Below are 7,847 nucleotides of genomic sequence, written 5' to 3'. Positions count from 1 at the left end.
AAAAATAGGCTGTAATTCCCAGTAGAATTCACTGCGTGTTTTATGCAAGGAGGGAAGGTGAAAGGAGGGATCATAGAATCATAGAATTGTTTAGGTTGGAACAGACCTTTAAGATCATCAAGTCCAGCCGTTAACCGAACCCTGCCATCCCACCACTAAACCATGTCCCTGTGGAGGATCCCTTGCACCGATGCTGGGCAGCCTGTCCCCTTCTGCCAGGCTGATCTCCTCACTGCTCTCCTTCCTTTGCTTCCAAGCCTTCATCTGAGTGTGCAGCCAGCCCAGGGACAAAGTCCAGAGAACTCCTCTGCAAGTCTACAAGCCCCGACAAGTGCTGAACTAACACACTGCCTGCATCCAAATATAGGCAACACAAAGGAACAAAGGTTACCATCGTCTGCCCCAGGAAAATCTGGTCTTCCAAATGCAGGAACAGACGTGGATCGGGTTGTTCTCCTGAGGCTGATTATGTCTCAGAACAGTATTTTTTCTGCCAGTTGTTGCTAATGGATTTTTGGTTTAATTCCCATATATAAAATGGAACTTAAAAAAAAAAACCAAACCAAAACTGCCAAAAAAAGTCTGGGAACCTTAGGATTGTTAGCAACAGTGAGCTGCGAGGGCCACGCCTGAATGCAGGGTCCTCTGGATACTTTCCCTCATTTTGCCTGTGAGTATTCAAAACGCCTTGCCTGTCGTCTGTAACTGAATGATCGCCGGCGTTACAGCTGTCTACCTGCAAACGTAAAGTGTCGTCTTCAAATTTTGATTTAGCACAGAAAATGAGTAGCACGTCCATCGCTGTTAGCATCCTGCTGTCTTTCCCCACCTATCGCAACAGTCCGTGACCCGAGCGCCGTTCACCTCTGATTGCTTTTGTATCGTATGTGCAGAGATTGCTTAAATCCTCCATGTTCCTTTAGCCCTTTTATTTGGTAACCCCAAACTTCTCTACCTATCTGTACAGCCAAAGCCTCCTCATTCCTTTCTGGCATTGCCAAACGTCATCTTGCTCTGGTGTTGTACGTTGCAGCAAAGACGGCGCATCCTGAGGGCAGGACACTGGGAGTATGCCTAAGTATACGTAAGTTCCAGCCCAGGAATTTGGTTGTAAACTTGGTGTTGGGGGAAAAAAATAGAGAAAAAAAAAAACCCTTTTGCAAGAGCAAATAAGTAACGTGCGGCGCTCTGCGTGCCACTGACCACAGTCAGAAGACGAGGTCAGCTGAGCGCTGGTCGAGACAGAGACGCGCTGCTGCTCGTGCTACTTGGGGTTAAGAGACATTGCCGGAACCCAGGTAATCCCGCAAATGCCATTTTATATTCTCCTGTGTAACTAAAACATCCCGTACAATCCCATGAGGATGTGGCAGGCTGTTCTCTCTGAACTGGGTGAAGATCGCCGTGGTGATTCTCAACTCTGCCCAAACTATGACCTCTCGCCCCCCTCAATGAGATAAGCTGCCTCTTCCTTCCTTTTCCCCTCTCCGCCGTCGCCCCTCCAAAGGTAACCGCCACGGGCCGCCCAGCCTCTGGCATCTTGGCCCTGATTTCAGTTTGGTCCTGGTTTTCCACCTGAGAAACAAACTACGATAGTTTCTGGAGGTTTGAGGGTAAAAACTTCCCTTGATTGTTTGAATTGGATGATCTTTGCTTTAACTGGGAGTGCATTTTCTTGTCTGCTGCTTTGGATTGCTTACGTGCGTTTAACGGCCCAGTACAAGAGTACTGTGTTCTTCGTACTCCTAAGGGTTTGTGGGTTGGTTTTGTTTTTTTCAAATCTGGCAGAGAAAATGCCCTTTGCTTTTTAGAGAGCATATGCTAAGTCAGATTTTTATCTCTAGTAGCAGGATTTGGGATGGTGGTCCCAGATTAGAGGTCACAACCTATAGTGGGAATGCAAACTCCAAGGAGACAGAGTTGCAGAAGAGAAGCCCACACAGGTAAAGCGCCTGGGAAGGTTGCATGGGTTTTCTGCCTGAGAGGTTTGGGAAATTAGAATGATTTAGGAGGAAGGTTTGATTTATTTCACTGTATCTTAAAAGTGCTTCAGAGGTAAAAACACATTTGAAGGAATAGGCGAATGTAAAAGGACCTTGTTTCTTCGGTGTTGCAAATGTGTTTGTCTTCCACTTTTAGCTCAATTTTCTTAATAACAGGGAGGTTAATTGCCACTAGAAGTAAAACGAAAAGAACACGCAGTGCCTATAGCAAATGGGAGCTTATTATCCCTAATGCAGCTGAGTGTACAGACGTTTGGTGGCTCTGTCTAATGGAACATATGTTGCATTCTAATCAGGTGATGACTTGATGACTACTTGCTCTGGGTCTGAAATCATTTTAAACAAAACCATTTTGTTACAGTAGTCCCGGCAGGCTGCTTTTTTTGCTTTTCTTTTTTTTTAACTTTTGATTTTTGTAACTGCTGGTCACCATCCTGGCTTTGTGAGCGTGGTGGCATCTTCCTTGAGGACCAGTTCAAGGACCTTCCGTGTGAAAACACCACTTCCCTCTCTGGTTTTTCAGTGTGCTTGAAGCTCCTCGGTTCAGGTTCTCCTTCGCTGCAGCGCTGCTTCACACGGTTGTCCGCCTGTTGCTGCTCACTACCTGTGTTCAATGTAACCCCCGTCTATGCTAAGATTCCGTTTTAAAGAATTTTTCCGCACTGTTTGTTCATGCCTTCTGTCGTATTACCGTAACTGCTTGTATTTTGCATCTTCATCAGGTCTTTGAGTTTGTTTCAAGAAGATAATGACCGCACAGGTGGCGGTTGCTGTATTTTCTGAATTCTGAGGGTTTCTCAAATTCTGCACAATTTTAAAATAATATACAACTTTCAACCCCAGAAGATCCTGTAATTGAGTACAAGTCAAAATTCATGGAAGCAGAGGAGGCACAATCCCCATCCCAAATGTTGTGATCTTTAGTTATTTGTAAGCTCTACCGTATCTATTTCCTTGCACTGTTACGTTCTCACAGAACTGATGCTGTGAGCCAGAAAACTGTTGCGTAGCACTGAGAAAGCCTGTATCGGAACAGAAAAGCTGTGATCTTGAGTGCCGTGCCTGGGACTTCGAGACTGGATGAAAACGATCAGAAAATGTGCTTAAACATTGTAGTGTTTTAGAAAAAAGGAAACCCAGTAACACTGGTCTTGCTTCGGCTTACTGAAGTGCAGCCACTGGAACAAGTTGGCCTCCTTTGGGGAAGTCTTGCTGACCGTGCTTGGAGCAGGGGCACTGGCCTAGACAATATCTCCAGCAATCCCTGCAGAGCTCCACCAGCCTGTGAGTCTATTTATTAGGTCCTGGATATGGGAGCACGTGCTTTAGTGAAGGAGGTTCTCCACATTTTGGGGTTTTTTCCTTGTCATCTCCGGTATGTGTTTATACTTCCAGACTGACATAACCTGTCTACTCCTTTCATACAATCTGTGTGACTGGGCACCAGTCTTGCTTTGAGATGCCGCCAGTAGCACAAATCCTGCATTTTTCTCATTGTCTTCTATGTCGTTAGCCCTGGTCATCCCAAGTTCACTGCACTTACTGCTTTAAGCAGAGTATGTATCGTTGTTGAATTCGTACACTGTTTAGTGCGTTATAGTTTTTGTAAGGAATTTTCTGAGGGATATGAAGAGCACATGGCATTCTAGCGTAGTCACTTGCTGGACGGGAGGCTGTCAGCGTGCTCCTCCAGAGCAGCAACACCTTGCATCGCCTGAGGTGGGTGCAGGCACGCGGGGTGCTCTAGGCTTCCTCCTGGCATGATGAGGAGAGAAAACCCTAAGCGATACTTACTTTTTCAGGTGAAGGATGATGCCTGCTTTGCACGCGGATTTGCACGCTACCAGGATCCTGGGGCTGTTTCTGGAAGGCTGCGTTAACAGCATCACCACCAGGCACTTTCCTATCTGCTTGGTTTTGCTGGTTGCAGCTTTTCCTTTCCACGGTGTCATGCCCAGAATAGATTCCTTTAATGTTCTTTTCACCTGTCTGACACAGGTCACGCTGAAATTGTTGCTAGCACAGGTTGGAGCTGCCAGCTCCCCTAAGGCGGCCGGCACCTGGAGCTTCGCAGCTGTACCCCGTGGATTTGCATATGCTTCCAGTTTGCCGACTGCTGTTGGAAACGCCAGTTTGACTTCGGTCTCCTGACGGAATTGAACCCAGCAGCTCGCCACATGTCAGCAGCGCCTCAGCCGGGTGCCCCAGCGTGGCTGAGGGCAAGGTCGGCGCTGCAGAGGCTCCTTAGCCTGAAATTGGCTTTTTGGTTTGAATTCAGTGAAGCGCAAATCTGTCTACGGAGAACGATCGCAACACCTTTTCCCGCACGCAGGCCTGGCATGTGAGGGCGATACAGCATTTGAGTGATGTTTTCTGGGGTTTTTTTTTAATAGCTGAACTTTTCTAATGTATTTGATAAATTGCTCCAGTTGATTCCAAAGGCTTTATGGATGTGCAGAAAGATCAAAACACAAGCCCTTTCATGAACTTTAATGACGAAAATGACATTGTACTATTCTTAAGATGGTTGCAGCATATCATGAGCTTTCCATAGGATATGTTCAGCTGCTGCAGTTGTTCCTTACTGTGATATTGTCGGGGGAAACGACCGGAAGGCGGGGATACTTGCTAACAGCCCAGTAATGGTATAAAATGAAACTGAATAAAAACAAAATGGAAGGTGCAAGGTCACTTGGTGCAACTGCAAAGTTGCAGAGGAAGGGAAGTATAAGAAAGCAGAACAAAATGTACTTATTTACAGAGGTGAGGTTGTCATAAATTTAATGTGTAACTAAGATAAAGGGATTAAACTTAGTCTGTCCCTTTACTGGACTTGAAATCGCATTACCTTTCCAAAGTTTTACTTTCCATGCTGATTTTCTCAGCTGTTAAGGCAATGGCAATCAAAGGGGGCTGCTTGTTACTTAAAATGGATTTTTTTTTTAAATTCTAGAAAGCAGCAAACTGCGTTGTGATGAGGGTGATGCTTCCTCGGCTGCCCACTAGTTTTCCAGGTAATGGAGAAACCTGTCCCCTCTGTGCTTGGGTGGAGGTAGGAGAGGTATCCTGACTACAGGAAAGCATGGAGATTGACTGAGGAAGTCAGCGTGATACTTTTCAAATATGGAGAAAACCCCAGATATAAATACACCTCTCTTTCTAATGGGCTCAGCTGAAATTTTCACAGTACCGAGATGCATGTGCGCACATGTCTAAGTAGCAGAGGATACGGGTACGCAGGCTGGTGGCGGCCCCGAGCGCTCGAGGGCTGCTGGAAAGGAAGGGCTGCAGCAGCACAAAGAGGCTTCCAACTCCCCATCTGGAAAAATCCCCCACAGGAGCGCAGGCAATGGCAATGCCATCTGTCTGTCTGCTGCAGAGCGGATCTCCTCCCCTGGGAGCAGGAAAAAAGCTGGCAATGGCGGTGGGCTTTCGCTTCCCCGCTGCACGGAGGCTGGACGCAGATTGCTGGGTGTTACCTGCAGAGACCAGGCTGCTCTGTTCTGTCCCCTCCCCTTTTTTAGTCAGTTTTGTCTGAATTCCAGTTCTCTTTATTTCACCTTTTGACTTTCTTCCTTACACCACCTTCCTCCTTCCTGTCTTCCCAGCAGACAAGAAACAATGGATTTCTTCCTCCTTTTCTCTCCTGCCTCCTTTCATTCTTTTTTATGCCTTCTCAGCCTATTTCAGATCTTCTTAGAATCACAGAATTATTTAGGTTGGAAAAGACCTTCAAGATCATCCCTAACCCTGCCATCCCACCACTAAACCCCATCCCTAAGCACCTCATCTGCCTGTCTTTTAAAGGGATAGGGACTCGACCACTTCCCTGGGCAGCCCATTCCAGTGCCTGATAAACCTTTCAGTGAAAAAAATTTTCCTAATGCCTAACCTAAACCTGCCCTGGCACAACTTGAGGCCATTTCCCATCATCCTATTGCCCATGACCTGGGAGACCAACGCCCACCTCACTAGAACCTCCTGTCTTCTGCAGTCCCTTCTGGAGGGTATGTTACGAACTGACATTATATGTCTTACTTTAAATAATTATTTTCTCTTGGGCAGTGTCCTGATGCTGGGTGATCCTTGGGTGGCTGTGGAAACTTCCGAGACCCAGTATACACACACCTAAGTGGTAAAAGGAAGGTGCAAGCTCCTCTTTCCTTGGTCTGTGGGACAAGTGCAGATTTAATGAGCAAAAGGAGGTTAAAGCCTGCAGTGTAGTCCTTCCTTCTGCCAGCACTATCTGGGACGGCACACAAACAGGGAGAAAGTCCTGGCCCTCGCCCCCAGCGCGGGTTGGGACTGCGCCTGCTGCTGGTCTGGGTGTGGTGCCTTTCCTAGAGGACAGAAAATACTGAAGACAATGAGGTATTTGACTGCAGGGATGTATATATTAGCTGTACTCTAGCAATGAAATCTTATTTTGGATATTATAGTAGTGAAGCTGGGTGAGTTAATTTTGTCATCTGACCCAAACCTACAGGACCACTTTACACTGACTATAAAGCCTGCATCCTCGGGGTTTCCTGCAGCATCTTACTTCATGTGTTACAACATGAAATACTGGTCTAACCAAAGAAAAGAGCATGTCGCCCATTGAGTTTTAAAGTGATTTCCTATTCCTGTTGGTACTTTTTAACATCTTGCTGCTGTGGAAGCCCAACTAGAAATCCCTAGGCTAAGAAGAGGCGGTAACTGCCCAGCACCTTTCATCATTCACTCTTATTTCTTTAGTAGAGTTAGAAGGGACTCAGTTGTTTTCAAAAAAAGAAATCTGGTCATCCCTCACTGTCTGGCATCCATTTCTGTTCCAGGGCATCCCTGAATTTGTGTGGATTTCCAGCTGGGTAAATTTAAGAAACCTGGGGAAAGCAAAACAGGCTATTTCTCTGCCCTTTATCTGCTTATGTTTTCATTGTGGCGTGAACTATCACGTTTAACCTATCCAGAGTTCTCTATAAAGTTAGATCCCTGATAAGACATCAACTGAAAATTGCTGATGGAAAATATTTACGTATTTTCTTTAACTCTTCAGAGCTCTTTAAAATCTGGGAAACTAACACCACCCTTCCTCAGCATCCTCAAGTTCACTGCCTCAGGCTGCAGCCTGTACATCCTGAGACCTATTTAATTCACTTTTCTAGCGGTGTGAAAGCCTTGCAGTCTGACTCAGCAAAATTGGTTAAACTGGACACAAGACTGGACCAAGTCCTTTCCCATTCTACTTCTGCAGAACCACTGAGGCTTCCCGTCTCTGGCATCCATCCCTCACTGTCCCCTGGAAACCCACTGATCTAATTTTCTAAGAGGATCTGGGGGGAAGTCCTGCCAGGCAGCTCCGTGGAAGTCGCCCAGGACATTTCAACACCCTCTTCCTGGAAGAGACTGTCCCATCCTATAGTTGCCCCGCTTGGCTCCAGCTAGTCTGCAAATGCATCTTCAAAATCAAATCAAGACAATATAACCTCCATATCGCTCCCTGCCCCCCCTTACATAGGCAGCAAAGTGAAATACAAACATATGGACTCCATAAATTCTTTTGTGAACGGCCTGGTGTTAAACATGCAGCCAAAGCAATGGTTATCATTAAACAAATAATGACAACGCTGGAGCATAACACAAATTACATGCCGGGCGAGATCCTCAGCTGCGTGGCTCAGTTTGCCCAGTGACACGAGGCTGATTTACACCGCTCCCTTGGGCTTGGTGGTGGTGCAGGCAGCGAACTGCTGCAAAACCAACACGGAACCCACGCTATCCTCTTGCAAACCTGAAAGAACTGCGCTTGCAGCTTGCTAAACACCAAATGAAACCGTGTTCTGTGGTGTTTGCAGAAGAGCG

This window comes from Egretta garzetta, unplaced genomic scaffold (assembly GCF_000687185.1).
Source record: "Egretta garzetta isolate BGI_Z169 unplaced genomic scaffold, ASM68718v1 scaffold185, whole genome shotgun sequence".
Lineage (NCBI taxonomy): Eukaryota > Metazoa > Chordata > Aves > Pelecaniformes > Ardeidae > Egretta > Egretta garzetta.
The sequence above is the reverse complement of the archived record's forward strand: the minus strand, read 5'-3'. Positions refer to the sequence as shown.